The 15,111-nt window shown below is 51.2% G+C and overlaps 1 protein-coding gene across 1 annotated transcript in view; it reads right to left on the reverse strand.

The window, feature by feature from the left end:
* The window catches only part of Znf423 (zinc finger protein 423), a 317,240-nt gene extending 310,972 nt beyond the window's left edge, over window positions 1-6,268 (reverse strand). Inside the window, exon 1 of the mRNA XM_004664840.2 lies at window positions 6,191-6,268. The gene's annotated coding sequence lies outside the window, so the exon portion shown is untranslated. The remainder of the gene's footprint in view (window positions 1-6,190) is intronic.
* Window positions 6,269-15,111: the final 8,843 nt, after the last annotated feature.

Consider the following 15,111-nt stretch of genomic DNA (forward strand, 5'->3'; position numbering starts at 1 on the left):
CCACAAGGCTATGAAGGAGCCAGCCAGGCTAGGAAAAGAAGGAAAAGTGTTCAAGGAAAGATACAAAGAGGCAGAGACAGGGGAGCCCAGAGCATGGGGAGCTGTGATGGTGTTCTAGAACCTTGCATGGAGAGAAAGACACAGTCACTCTAGAGCCTCCTCCTACTCCACAAACTCCCCACCACCTTTCTTGCTGACCTAACACCGATTTTGTTATCTTCAGAGGTCACTAACGCCAAGGAGTGATGCTCCGAGGAGTGCCCCATGCTTGGTCTCAGAGGTTCAAGGGATGCCGTTCTCAATGGGACTGTGGGATCATTGAAAAAAGTGATTCCTCCATTAAACAGGGAGACAAATTTGAGGGCAAAAGCAAGTATTTTGAGCAAAACAAGGCATGAAACCACGCAGGTAGAACTAAGCCACTTAACTGAGTACTCAGCAGCTATCTAGTTCCAGATGTTTCATACCATGACATATGGCATTCCCTTATATTTGGGGTGCTCTGAGCCTAAATTCCATGGTTGTTACCCAAGGTACCCCTGCCCTCTTTCCAAAAGGGCCTGTGGAAGGTTCTCTGTACCTCCTAGATACCCCCCCCCCAAGAGCCCTCAGGATGAAGCAGGAAATCTATCCAAAGCAGCCAATCCATGAAAGTGCAGGTCCTCAAGACAGGGGTTGGGGGAGGAGGAGAGCCACAGGGAGAACACTTTGGCTCGACAGCTGTTCCCTAACAAAGGATTAGACTCTATGTTCCTGCCCCAATAGGAGAAGGGAGAGGTCACAATTAAACCTTCCTCTGCTCATTTATATTTAACACCCCAGCAGGTGGGATGCCTTTCCCATTTTATAGCTGAAGAAATTGTCAACATGGAATCAAGTTGGGAGAGCAGGCTCTAGATAGAGGCAGGAGGCCTGGGTTCAAATCCCAGCACCTCCACTCACTCACGAGGGGCATGACTTAGGCTGCACAGCCTCAGTGTCCTCACCCATAATAACGAGAAGACCACTGGGAGGTACCAAACAAAGGCCCCTGAGCCACAAGGACACCAGAGGCTCCCAGCCACAGGACAGTGCTCTACACAGTGAGGAGACCTGGGCAGGAAGTGGGCCCTGGGTGGCTTTGCTGCTTCCCTCAACTACAGTGAAGACCCCATAGAAGCAGCCAGGGTGGAGGTGAGGTGCCATTCCTCCAGCCATGACCCTTATCAAACCATCCTTTACTTTTTTTTTTGTTGTTTGTTTGTTTGTTTTCGAGGTAGGGTCTCACTCTGGCTCAGGCTGACCTGGAATTAGCTATGTAGTCTCAGGGTGGCCTCGAACTCACAGCAATCCTCCTAACTCTGCTTCCCAAGTGCTGGGATTAAAGGCGTGTGCCACCACGCCCGGCGAACTCTTACTTTTTGAAAAAATTTATTTACTTGAGAAAGTGAGAGAGAGAACGGGTGCACCAGGGCCTCTAAGCCACTGCAAATGAACTCCAGACACATGGTGCCACCTTGGTGCATCCTTTACATTTTTGTATAATCAACTACAACATCTAGACTAAGCCAGCTGACCCAGCCATGACATACCTAAGTTAGTCAAGTCAAAACCACAAACTGAGGTTATGAAACACCCATCTTCTGGGACAGCAGGCTCGAAAGGGAGCCATAAGAAAGTCTGGGGCATTTTCTTTTCTTTTCTTTTCTTTTTCTGAGGTATGGTCTTACTCTAGCACTGCTGGCCTGGAATTTACTATGTAGTCTCAGGGTGGCCTTAAATGCATGGCAATGCTCCTACCTCTGCCTCCCAAGTGCTGGGACTAAAGGTGTGTGCCACCACACCTGGCTTTAATATATTTTTATTTACTTGCAAGCAGAGAAAGAGAGAAGATAAACAGACAGAGAAAATGGGAGTGCCAGGGCCTCCAGCCACTGCAAAGAAACTCCAGATGCATGCATTCTTTATGCATCTACTTTATGTACAGGGGAAATGAACCTGGGTTGTTAGGCTTTGCAGGCAAGTGCCTTAACCATTGAACAATCTCTCCAGCCCATCTGGGGCATTTTCTAGCAGAGAAGCCACTAGGAGCAAAGGTGTAACTTCTCAAAGTGACTGTCCAAATTTATGGTCCTTCATACACCAATTAGGATGTCAGGGAACCTTGAGTACATGTCCCCTACAGCAGAGCCAGAGGGTCCTGAGCTGGGAGAGTGAGAATTCAGCCACCAGAGGCAGAAGCAGATGTCAGAACAGGACAGCCCTGGATATCCCCAGGAACCGCTTAAGCCTCAAGCCTTTAGGGCAACAGTAGACAGAACCCCAAGTCTCACAAAGGCCCCACAGAGAAGAAAATGTGTAGCTTAGGCAGAAGACTGTAGTGGCCAAAGAAGCACGTCCGCCTACAGGATCAGTCCCTCCCCCGCCCCACAAGCCCAAGTTCTTTTGCCAGGCAGGAACAGAGGCCTCACCATCCCAAGTCCACCCACTGGATACTACAGAGGAAGCCAGAATCTGAATTTGGCTGTGCCACTTCCAGCTTTTCTAATGCTGGGTTCTTTCTTTATGAAAGACAGCACAAGCCAATCAAAACACCTCTGTGAGGGGCTGGAGAGACAGCTCAGCAGATGAGAGACAGCGCTTGCTGTGCAAGCATGAGGTCCTGAGTTCAATTCCCTACACGCACATATTCACTCATATCTGGTCGCACATGCTAACCCCAGTGCTGAGGGTGGGCCAAAGAGGAGAGGGTTGCAGCAGGCCCCTGGTCAACCACCCTAACCAGAAAACAGAGCTCCAGGTTCTACTTCAAGGAAATGAGGTAGAAGAGCAACGGATAGCACCAACCTCATCTGGCCTCTGCAACGTATGCTTGCTGCATCTCCATCTGCCCACGCATGCATAGAGATCACACACACACCAGCCTCCACACAAAAAAAAAATGTTAATTTTTAAAACATGGGGCCGGAGCAATGGTAGATGATGAAGGCACTTGCTTGCAAACCCCAGGTTTGAATCCCCAGTACCCACAAAAAGTCAGACCCACAAGGTAGCGCATGCATCTGGAGTTTGTTTGCAGTAGTTAAGAGGCCCTAATGCACCCCTCTTTCTTAAATTTTTTTCCTATCTCCCCTCTCCAATTGCAAATGATGAATAACATTAAAAATAAATTTAAAAAAAAAACATTTCTGTGAGCAGGAGGGATAGATCATGGATGATGCACACCTGTAACTCCAGCACCTATCTCAAATAAGAAAAAAATGTGGGGAGGCTAGAGAGATAGCTCAGTTGTTAAAGATGCTAGCTTGCAATGCGCTTGCAATGCCTGACAGCCTGACTTCTATTTCCCCAGTATCCACATAAAACAGCATGCACAAAGTTGGTTAGGCATGGTGGCACACGCCTTTAATCCCAGCCCTCGGGAGGCAGAGGTAGGAGGATCACAACGAGTCAGAGGCCACCCTGAGACTACATAGTGAATTCCAGGTCAGCCTGGGCTAGAGCCAGACCCTACCTCAAAAAAAATGCACAAAGTGATGCATATGTCTGGAGTTTGTCTGCAAAGATGTACCCATTCATTCCCTCCCTCCCTCCCCTCCCTTTTCTCTCTCTGCTTGCAATTAAATACAATATTAAAATTCAATCAATAACCTGTCTGTTACATTCAGTCTCAGGTCTCCAGTCAGCAACCTTCACCTAAGAGGTGGGAAGGGCAGGATACAATCCTGTAATACCAGTACTCCAAAGCTGAGGCTGGAAGATTACAAATTCAAGTCTAGCTTAGGTTAGAGGTACAGCAAGACCATCTCAAAAATAATAACAATAAGCCAAAGGGAAGGGTCACAGGAAGAAAGAAACTCGAGTGTACACCTTCCTGCTGGCTCACCTGCACTGGGGCACCCAGCTACTAGACCAAGTTCACCTTCAATCACAAGTTCTCCCTACCTATTGACAACACCCACAGCCCAGGGCTCCTGTCAGGGAAACACCACAGGGCTCCACAGAGAAACCATGGGCACTTGGCTCTTCCTGGAGTCAGAACTTCCTCCCCAAACAGGATGGATTTACGTGTGGGAAGAAAGGCCCGCGCATGCGCCCTGCTCCAGACTAGGGTATTCATACAGTTTCATAAACTGCAAGTGATTATTCTGTTTCATAAGAACAATCACTATGCAAATGAAACCTCCAGCTAATACAAACAGGGCTGTTAAACTCACTTGCCAATGTTTATGAAAAGAAACCCAGCCTGGCCCTGACCAAGCACACTAAGAAAATGTTTAATCACAAGACACATTTGAGTGAGGAAATTAGGCAAATAAGAAAAGATGGCCTGACTTCGCTCCCAGAGCCCCTTCCCACCTCCCACCCCTCCTGGATTCAGGAAGACAATGACAATGAAATGAAAAGAGTCCCTGAGGAAGGAGGATGTCAAGACTCCAAGAAGAAAACAGATGGGGGAGGAGGGCTGCCCAAATTTCAACAGTGCCTGAGGGCCTCCCACCCTATTTTCACACTTATATTTGGGTGGGCTGGTGAGAATGTGCAGGAGGAGGCTCATGGGAAGGAGGACACAGGAAACTCAAGGCCACTCTGGCTTTTGTATCCCCTGGTTCTTTCTACTCACCCAGGGGCCACTACCACCCAGGTGGTCAGGCCCCTGAACCTCAAGACAAGGTCTCAGGATGAGGGTTCCCAGACAGGTCACCGTGGGCCCTGGAGTTCGGACTGCCCACGGCCCTGCGGCCCGTCATAGGGCAGGAGGCAGGCTTATGATTCAGCCATCACCCCAATGAGGCTAAGGGGTCTAGTCTAGGAAAGGTCTTAAGCCAGACGTGGTGGCACACACCTTTAATCCCAGAGGTAGGAGGATTGCTGTGAGTTCGAGGTCACCCTGAGAATACAGAGTGAATTCCAGGTCAGCCTGGGCTACAGTGAAACCCTACCTCGAAAAACCAAAAAAAAAAATAATAATAATAATAAAGAAAGAAAGCTATGGCATAAGCTCTTAGGAATCAAAAGCTCAGGTATCAGGATGGACTAGAGAAAGAGTGGAGGAAGTACATCAATTGCTCAAATTTGCAGGAGTATAATACCTTCAGTGAACCCAAAAGCAAGCAGTTTCCCCTTTCTGTGCCTCAGTTGCCTCTCTCTAAAACAGGGAGTAAGAAAGCATGCCTGCTGGATTGTGACAGACACAAAGCTCTAAGGTGCACCAAGGGTCACATAATCCCTGGGACGCTTTACTGCCCAGGCAGGGGTAGCTATGCGGACTCAACCCATGATTGTAAAGAGGCCATGAGAAGGTATGCGGAGCTCCCAGGGTCACACAGGTTAACAGCACACACCAGATTTGACCCCAGCTGCAGCCTCTCCGACAGAGATGGAGGGGAAGGATGGGTGGAGGTGGGGCTGGCACTGCCCCTGCCCCTAGTATCCTCCGGGAAGTGCTCAGCAAGCAGGCAGTGGTGGGAGGAATCTGTACCGCCACTGCTCCCTGGGGCTGGGGGAAACCAGAGCCGGGTCCTGGCAGGGCCTCCCAGGGGCCCGGGCAGGGGCAGCTGTCCAGAACTGTCTGTCCACGGAGGGGGCAGGGAAGCTGCCACACGGAGCACGCCGTGTGCCAGTCCCTGGGGCCAGGCCGGCTCAGCCTGCTGGCTCCATCCAGAGCCCGCCCCAAGGGATGCTAGGGGAGGCAGCCAGGATCAGAGCCGCCGGCTGCAAACGCCCCTCCCCCAGCAACAGGGGACTAAAGTGGGTCAAGGAGGAAGGAGGGGGCCCAGGAGGGCTGGGGGGAGGGGCCGAGGAGCTCGGGAAGGCACCCAGGGGGAGGGGACCAGGGGAAGATGCCTGGAAAAGCAAAACCATGTGTGCAGTAGGTCTTTGGGGGGCCAGGAAAGAGTGGCAGAGGGGCTGCAGGAGGACTTCAGGGCTGTCAGAATCGCCTCGGAATTAACTCCAGGAGGCCCTGCATTCTGGCTCCTCCCCAACTTCTTCCCTCTTTCCCACCCCTTGGCCTTTAGGGGTTCCCTTTCCCCACCCCGTCGGTGAATCTGTGAAGGGAGCAGCCCGTCTCAGACCGCGAGAAGCTCCCAGCTGGAGCCAAGAGGTGGGCTCGGAGGGCGGGGAGCCGGGGAGCCGAGGCTGGAGCCCCATCCTGGGCCCAAGCTCGCCAACACGGTGTATCTGCCAGGTCAAGTCAGCCGGGGCTTACCGGTGAGAAGGGTTAGAGTGGGCCACGGTACCCCAAGAGGAGTCCTTAGGGAGTCTGGTGCAAAAGGAAAGGGAAGGAGGAGGGAAATGCCACCCAGCGCTGTTCCCCAGCTGGGAGGGGCAGCCAGGTCCCAGGGTCCCCAGAGGAAGGGCTGGCGAGGGGGAGGGCAAGGTTTGATCCAGGGAGTCACTGATGGCCAGCCTCCACCCCTGACTGGCCCCAATCCAGTCATCAGCTTCTCCGGCAGCTCCCCCACCCAGCACAGCCCAAAAAAAAAAAAAAAAAAAGGAAACATCCACCCAGGCAACTCGATATGGTCCAGAAACCTCCAGGGTCCCTGGGTTCCAGGAAGCCAGGGAGGGAGGGAGTAGAGGGCAAAGAATGCAGAGGGTCTAGTACCCTGGAAGGGGAGGGTGCCCAGAGCTCCAGAGGTTTTGGGAGGGACGGCAAGAAGGACTTAAGAGTGGCTGGCTGAGGGGGCGATAGTGTTGGCTGGGAAGGTGATGCAAGCTTACAGACAGCCCAGGGCCCAAGGGGCAGTTTGGATGGAGACACAGGACCCTGCTTTGTATCCCCCAGCAAAGCCACCCACCCCCAACAACCACGTCCAAGATTCCTGAAGAGCCAGGGGGACTCCCAGTGGGGAGCGGAGTAGGAGGAGCTACAGGAGAAGGGTGGACTCCTCCCCACCCCAATCTCTTAACTGCAGTAACTCCCACCTAGCAGAGCTGAGGAGCTCGCCTAGCAGTACAGCCAGGTTTTTTTTTGGGGGGGGGGGGGACAAACAGGAAACAGTCACAGCCCTGTCCACCAATCCCTCAAATGTGTGGAATTGAGAGGGGGGCTCACCCTCCCTCCTCTAACTTGTCCCAGCTGCTTCTCCCCTGTAGGCGCCTCAGGAGTACACCCAGCACAGGAGGGGGGGAAGGGCGGTGGAGCTGGCCACCAGCTGGGTCTTCAGGGGAAACACAGTGTCACCAGCCTTAGAGTTCAGAACTGCAGAACTGTTTACAAGTCTGTCTCCCAGCTGGCCACCAGTTCCTAAGGAGAGTCTGGGACGGCACCATTTCTCTAGGTGTGTAGAAGGCAGCCAAGAGTAACTCAAACACGTCCCACAGGCCATGGTGACCTTGGATTAATCCCAAATTGCTCCTCAAAGTTGTCTCACCTTCAGGCCACAGGAAAAGACTGATGCCCGCCTCGAGGCGCTGTTATGGGGTTCAGGAGAAGCCTCCTAAGAAGCATTCAGCATGTAACTGACACACAGTAGGCCTCGATAAATATTGATGAGCATCCTATCCCCCCAACTAACCCTTCCACCTGGGCCAACCCCCCCCAGACTGAGCTCTTCTAAGAAAAAGTAAACGGGACAAGATACACAGGGAGGTCAGGGCAGACTCCGCTTTTCCCAAGTGGAAAAGGAGCTCAGACACAGAAAACCCAAAGAAGGCCTCAGCTTTTCCCTGGAGGACTTGAGGAAAAGGTATTCATAAGCAATGGAGAAAACAGGCATTCAGAATAAAGCCCTTCAGACACCCACAGCAGACTGAACTGTGGACACAGCGAACACATGGGGGCAGCTGGCTTCTCTTTGGATTCAGGCTGGGGGATGGGAGCAGCTCCGTCTAGCAAGGTAAGCTCAGGAACAATGCTGGCGCCGTAGGATCTCCCTTCCACCGCTACCCCAAACTGTGCAGGGTATCCCATGTTCTGTAAGGTCCTATCCCTGGGGTGTGGTGGCCTTGGATGTAAGTAGCCTGATCACAGGGGCACACAGCCCTTATACACCTAAACTGGGTGGGCTGGGCAAGATTATGGCTACTGTAGGCAAGGAGGGGTCACCCCCTATCAATCCCTGGGTACTTAGAGGTGCCAGGAAAACCTCACAACCCACCAAGTACACAGAGGTGCAAACCCTAAGGGCCCTTTGAGAACCAAGCATGGTGGCATATCCTCTAAAATCCCACCTACTCAGAAGGCTGAGGCAGGAGAATCTCAAGTGGTAGGCAAGCCTGCACAATTTAGTTTACCACTCTCAAAAAATAAAGATTAAGGGCTGGAGAGAAGGCTTATTAGAAGTTAAGGCATTTGCCTGCGAAGCCTAAGGACCCAAGTTCAATTCCCCAGTACCGACATAAGGCAGATGCGCAAGGTGGCACATGCAGAGGTTCTGGAGCACTCATTCTCTCTAGCTGACTGCCTATCCCCACCCCCGCTCTCATAAATAAAAGATTTTTAAAAATAAAGATTAATATGATTGCCATCCAGGGCTGGGGAGATGGGCCAGTGGCTAAAGGCACTTGCTCCACAAACCTGCTGACCTGAGTCTAATCCCCAGCACACAGGTAAAGTAGATCTGAAAGAGGCACACGGGCCCATAATCCCAACACACCTACAGCAATGGGAGGCAGAGTTAGGAGAATACAGAGGAGACTCAAAAGCCAGCTAGACTGGCCTTTCCAGTGGCAAAAATAATCTCAAAGAAGGCGAAAGGCCCAGGGGTATAGCGGTTACTGATTCACACCTATATTCCTAGCACCCTGGAAGACTGCCACCCCAAGGCTGTCCTCTTATCTCTTCCACACACGCACTGTGGTGCACGTGTACCCAAAAGCACACAGACACAAAAAAATAAAATAAATAAAACTGCCCTCAAAATATTTTAAGTTTATGCCCATAATCAGTGCTGCTCTCACCTTTGGTCAGAGAAGCTTCTTTTTGCAGTTGGCAGTGACTCCTAGGGACACCCAGAACTCATCAGAGTGCCGGGAGTAAGTGTCTATAGCGTGTTCAGCACTAAATAAGACATGGACATCACCTCCTTCAAGGCTCAGGGAGGACTAGAGAAGTGGGAGGAAAACCTAAGAGCCAGAGGATGGGATGAGTGGTATCAAACAATGTTTTCTGGACATAACACAGCTGTTGCCTTCATAAACCCCACAGCAAATGTCACTACCTGCACAAGACGTGCACAAAATGTGACATCAATTTTCTTCTCCCCCCCCCCCCATTTGGTTTTTCAAGGTAGGGTTTCACTCTAGCTCAGGATGACCTGGAATTCACTATGTAGTCTCAGGGTGGCCTTGAACTCACGGCGACACTCCTACTTCTGCCTCCCAAGTTCTGGGGTTAAAGGCATAAGCCACCATGCCCGGCTTAATCATTTATTTATTTATTTATTTGAAAGAGGAGAGAGGGAGGGAGGGAGACAGAATGGGCGTGTTAGGGCCTCCAGCCACTGCAAGTGAACTCCAGACACATGCGCTGAGTTCGAAGCCACGCTGAGACTACATAGTGAATTCCAGGTCAGCCTGGGCTAGAGTGAGACCCTATCTTGACAAACAAAACCAAAAATAATAATAATAATAATAATAATAATAATCAAAATAACAAAATTAAAGAAGTAAATAAATCATACAGTGCCTGACTCGGCAGTACAGCACTTGGCCTCACATATGCAAATCCCTAAGTTTGATCCCTGGCACTTTCAGAAAGGAGGAGGGGCCATTTCAAATCAAGGCCCAGGCAGCCTGCCCTGGGAACTCCCCAGAATGGACAGTGCTCGGTCATCCCCCGACCCCATGTCCACATACCAGCCGACCACCTCACAATGCCAACCCATGCCAGGAGCCCTCTTCCATCCTTTGTGCTCCAGGCCTAGAAGAAGCCAGCAAGACTTTTCTTTCTCCTGCCCCTGCAGACACACACAGCCCTAGTTCCCCCAGATTCTGCCCTAACGGGTGCTCTTTTCTTCTTTCTCCTTCCCCTAGGCACAGTTGGGTCCTGGGCAGGGTGGTGCAACACCACGGTTAGAGCCATAGGGGACTGTCCACCTTCCTCTGTGGTTCCCTCTCAACCTCCCATGTCAGCTGACCAGTGAATGGGGTAAGCACAGCAAGCTGGGAGGATCACCCACCCACGGGCAGGACTCCGTGCCCTCCTATCTAACCTTCCCATGCCCAAGTCATAGTGAGCTCCCTGGAGGCTTGGACCCAGTGCTCCTTGGCGGTGGCTAACCACTGCATGAGCCAGGATCTGTCTGCAAATCTTTCGCCTGTGATTTCTTGGGACATATGCAAATGCACTCAAAGGGCTGGGGTTTGTGTAGAGTGCTTTCCTAACCAACGTGAAGCCCCCGGTTCCATTCCCACAGCGCGGCATCGACTAGGGGCTGTGGCCCACTGCTGTTATCCCAGGACTCAGGAGGTAGAGAGAGGTAGGAGCATCAAAGTTCAGGGTCATCCTCAGCTATATACTGAGTTAGAAACCAGCCTGGGATACATGACACCCTGTCTCAAAAAATGAGGGCACTCAAAACAGCCCCTATGCTCAGCCCATCCTCAGCCTCTACCTTCAAATCCTATCTCGTCCTAGTTGGGTGGCACTGAGCAAAAAAAAAGAAGTAAGCCTCCCGTGCCTCTGTAACACAGGAGTGATTTATCTGCCCACTGGTTACGTGAATTAGTGAGAAAGGCTGGAAACTGCCCCCGGCCCCAAGGAAGCATGGGGTGAAGGGCGCTAATTGTATGACTGTGTGTGCCCCAAGTTGCTGCCCCTGGCATCCTTTAGTCCCCCCACCCGGCCCCACCACCACCACCCAACGCTGGAAGCCAAGGCTCTAGGACTCCCCCAGGCATAGGCACATCTGGCCAGCGGGCCGCAGAAACCCACCCACCCACCCACCCGGGTCGCATGGCCGAGCCTGGGCCTCTCACGTCGTGGGGGCGCTGGGCTCCGCGGGGCAGGTGGGGGTCCCAGGGCTGGCAGGGTTCTAGGGGGTCTCAAGACGGTGGCAGGGGGTGGTAAATCCTGGATCCCCCGCCCTCCTCCACCTGCCTCCTTCATCGCCCCACCTCCTACCCAACTCCTCTCCATCCACGACCTTTTCCCTTCCCCCACCCACGCACGCTACATCCTCCTCCTTGCACCGTTCGATCCCTGCAGCCGTCTTCCAGGACCCAGAGCTTATGAGGCAACCGCAGACACGAAGCAAAGGCCCGAGACCCGTTTCCAACCTCTTGTCCTCCAAGTATCTGCTGTCCCCCCCCCCACACACACCCAAGGTGCTTCCCCCACCACCAGCACCCTCCTTGGGTCAAAGACTGGCTTGGAAAAGGGCTGGATTCTGGGCCGGGCCTCTGAGGGAACAGGCTGGAGAGTCTCCTGGCCTCATTTCCCCATCTGTCGGATGCTGTTGGAACGTGAGTCCAGTGCCAGGCACTGGGGGACTCAGCAGTGACCAGACAAGGGAAGCGCTTTGCTTGGTGGTGCTCACAGGAAGGGGCCACGCCCTGCGGCCTCCCATGGCCGTGGGGGGTTGGAGATATGGTGGGGGGGTAGTGAGCTAAAGAACTGTGTGTCTGGGGCAGGAGCTGGAGACATGCCACTTAAGTTCCTAGAGCAAAAAGTGGGCTCCAGAATTCTGAGACCTTGCTGGCAATAGCCACAGGTTGATCTGACCCACTCTCTAGGGTCTGGGCTAAACTAAAGAGATCAAAAAAGACTGAGCTAGGAGACGCTTGCACTGTGCAGGGAGGAGGCTCAACTCTGTGGAAGCATCAACGCAGGCTTTCAGGCCCTCCTCCCCTGACAAGCCCCCTTTCATCTGAGCACGCGTGCCACCTCCAGGATGGTCCTATCCAGACAGCCTTCTTACCAACTTCTTTATCTATTTATTTATTTGAAGGAGAGAAAGTGGCGGGCATGCCAGGGCCTCCAGCCACTGCAAGTGAACTCCAAACGCATGCACCACCTTGTGCATCTGGTTTATGCTGGTGCTGGGGAATTGAACCTGGGTCCTTTGGCTTTGCAGGCAAGCACCTTAACTGCTGAGCCATCTCTCCAGCCCACCAATTCCTTCTTGACAGGGACGATATGGACTGGTATACTTGTAGAACCCTCTCCCTCCAACTACAGTGAACGTCTGACAACGGCCCACTGGAGCCTCAGCCTCAGCGGGTGCTCAGAAACCACACGGAGCATGAGTGGGAAAACGAAGAGCCAGCAAAAGTACAGCCCCTAGTGGTCTGGGGGGACCGTTCTGTGGGTAAAGTCTCTGCCACACAAGCAGGATGACCAAAGGTCAGAGCCCCAGAACCTACACAACACCAAACGCACAGCATCTGTGATCCCATACACCTGTGGCAAGAAGGGAGGGGAGACAGTAGAATCCCGAAGCTTGCGGGCCAGCTAGTCTGGTACACGCTATGATGAATGAGAGCTACCCTGCCTCAAACAAGGTGGAAGGTGAGACCCAAACCAGAAGCTGACCTCCACACATTTGCCATAGCATGCGCATGCGCATGCCTGCACGCACACGCACACAAAATGGACCCTAAAAGCCTTGAAACCCAAACTGTCTGAGATGAAAGGATCCCATGACAAGTGATCTAAAAGATATCACAAACCATTAATCTGTCTGAAAGTCTACCACACTAGCATTCGGAAGGCTCAGAAAAGCCCTAAGGTTTAAGAAACTTTTAACTCTGCTTAAGCCGGTGTTTGCCAAGTGCATCTGGCCACAGAAAACATTTTCCCACCCTCAAGACCATCACTGTGCAAACGGTCAAGTGACTGTGAGGACCAGGTGCTTTTGTTTACAGGACTGGGTCCAGCAAGGTGCTCGGCGCAAGGGAGGTGTTCAAGAATATCCAAATGACGGACGGCAGTGAATCCATGCACAAGGACCACGGCCAAGGTGCACTCGGAGAGCCGGAACCAGACAAGCAGTGATTAGTCTGTTCCCAGGGCTGCTGGCACACAAGGCTACTCATGCACGCACACACATACACCTCTGGACGCACACTCAAGCACACAAGGGCATATTGGTAAAAAAGAAACAAACAAACACAGGGGCATCATATGCAGGAAGAACGGGGAAAAAAAGCACGTGTGACATCAGTGAAGACAAAACTGTTGCAGACTTTGCCAAAACCAGTTTGGAAATATCTATCCAATGTTTCAAGTGGATACCCTTTGACCCAACAGTCTCACCTTTAGAAATCTAGTCTAAGAAATGGTACAAACAGGAGCTGGGAGATGGCTCAGCAGCTAAAGGCACTTGCTTTCACAGTCTCTCAGCCAGGGTTCAATTCCCCAGCACTCACATAAAGCCACACACACAAAGTGGCACAGGTATCTGGAATTCACTTTCAGCTGTGGTAGTGCTCCTGTGCTCTCTCCCCTCCCAAATAAATAAAAAAAAATTTTTTTTTAAAAAATGGGAGGTGGCGTGGTGTGGTGGTGCATGTCTTAATCTCAGCACTCGAGAAGCAGAAGTAGGAGGATCACTGTTGAGTTCAAGGCCAGCCTGAGACTACTGAGTGAGTTCCACATCAACCTGAGCTAGAGTGAGACCTTACCTTCAAATAAAGGGGGGACTGGAGGGATGGCTCGGCAGCTCAAGCTTATAAAGGCTGGCAGCCTGGATTTGATTTCACAGTACCCATGTAAAGCAAGACACACAAAGCCTATGTGTCTAGACTTTATTTGCAGTAGCAGGAGGTCCTGGTGCACCCATACTCACTCTCTCAGTGTCTACCTTTCTGTCTCTATCTCTCAAACAAATTAATAAAATATTTTTTAAAAACAGAAAAGAAAGGGGCTGGAGAGATGGCTTAGCGGTTAAGCGCTTGCCTGTGAAGCCTAAGGACCCCGGTTCAAGGCTCAATTCCCCAGGATCCATGTTAGCCAGATGCCCAAATGGGCACACGCATCTGGAGTTCGTTTGCAGTGGCTGGAAGCCCTGGCGTGCCCATTCATTCTCTCTCTCTCTCTCTCTCTCTCTCTCTCTCTCTCTCTCTCTTTCTCTCTCCCAAATAAATAAATAAAAATGATGAAAAAATTATTAAAAAAAGAAAGGGCTGGAGAGATGGCTTAGCAGTTAAGCGCTTCCTGTGAAGCCTAAGGACCCCAGTTTAAGGCTCAATTCCCAAGGACCCACATTAGCCACATGCACAAGGGGGCGCACGCATCTGGAGTTCAATTGCAGTAGCTGGAGGCCCTGGCATGCCCCTTCTGTCTCTCTCTGTCTGCCTCTTTCTCCCTTCTGTCATTCTCAAATAAATAAATAAAAATGAACAAAAAAATTTAAAAAAAGAAAAGAAATGGCACAATCAAGAACACAAAAATTGGGCTGGAGAGATGGCTTAGCGGTTAAGCACTTGCCTGTAAAACCTAAGGACCCTGGTTCAAGGCTCAATTCTCCAGGACCCACGTTAGCCAGATGCACAAGGGGGCGCACACACCTGGAGTTCGTTTGCGCGCCCATTCTCTCTCTGCCTGCCTCTTTCTCTCTCTCTGTCCATTGCTTTCAAATAAATAAATAAAAATACAAAATAAAAAATTTTTAAAAAAAAAACACAAAAATTAAGTAGGAATGCCTGCTGCATCACTGCAACAGAAAAAAAAAAAAAAAACTGGAAACAAGTCTGTCCACCAGTAGAGAACCTAGATGTGTTCTGGTGCCTACTGGCTGTTAAGGTAGAGCTCCACAATGCTCACATGGTGCTTACACCCATGTGAATCAGCCTTAACCTTGCCTACACACTACCCAGGAAGCTTCCAAAGAAAAGCTGACCTGGGGCCCTAGCCCCAAAGATTCTGGACTCTGGGCCCAAGAAATGTTATTTCTTTAAGTGCAACCAAAACTGGAAACTCACTGCTATGTAAAAATAGCAGAGAGGTAGTAAGGTCGGGTAGCATACAATACTGTGTTCAAACTTGTACATGTATGTGTGTGTGTTCATGTCATGTATAAATGTACCCTGAAAAGGTCTGGTAGGAAGATAATTCAGATCAACAGCCCTTGTCACTAGGAAAGTAGTGGGATTAAGTTATCTCCAGATATGAAGATATGCTGCTCTTTTAAGATGTGAACATAGCCAGCCCAAAAGGCAGGATTCTACAGGATAAGGTGAGGC

This window comes from Jaculus jaculus, chromosome 1 (assembly GCF_020740685.1).
Source record: "Jaculus jaculus isolate mJacJac1 chromosome 1, mJacJac1.mat.Y.cur, whole genome shotgun sequence".
Classification (NCBI taxonomy): Eukaryota; Metazoa; Chordata; class Mammalia; order Rodentia; family Dipodidae; genus Jaculus; species Jaculus jaculus.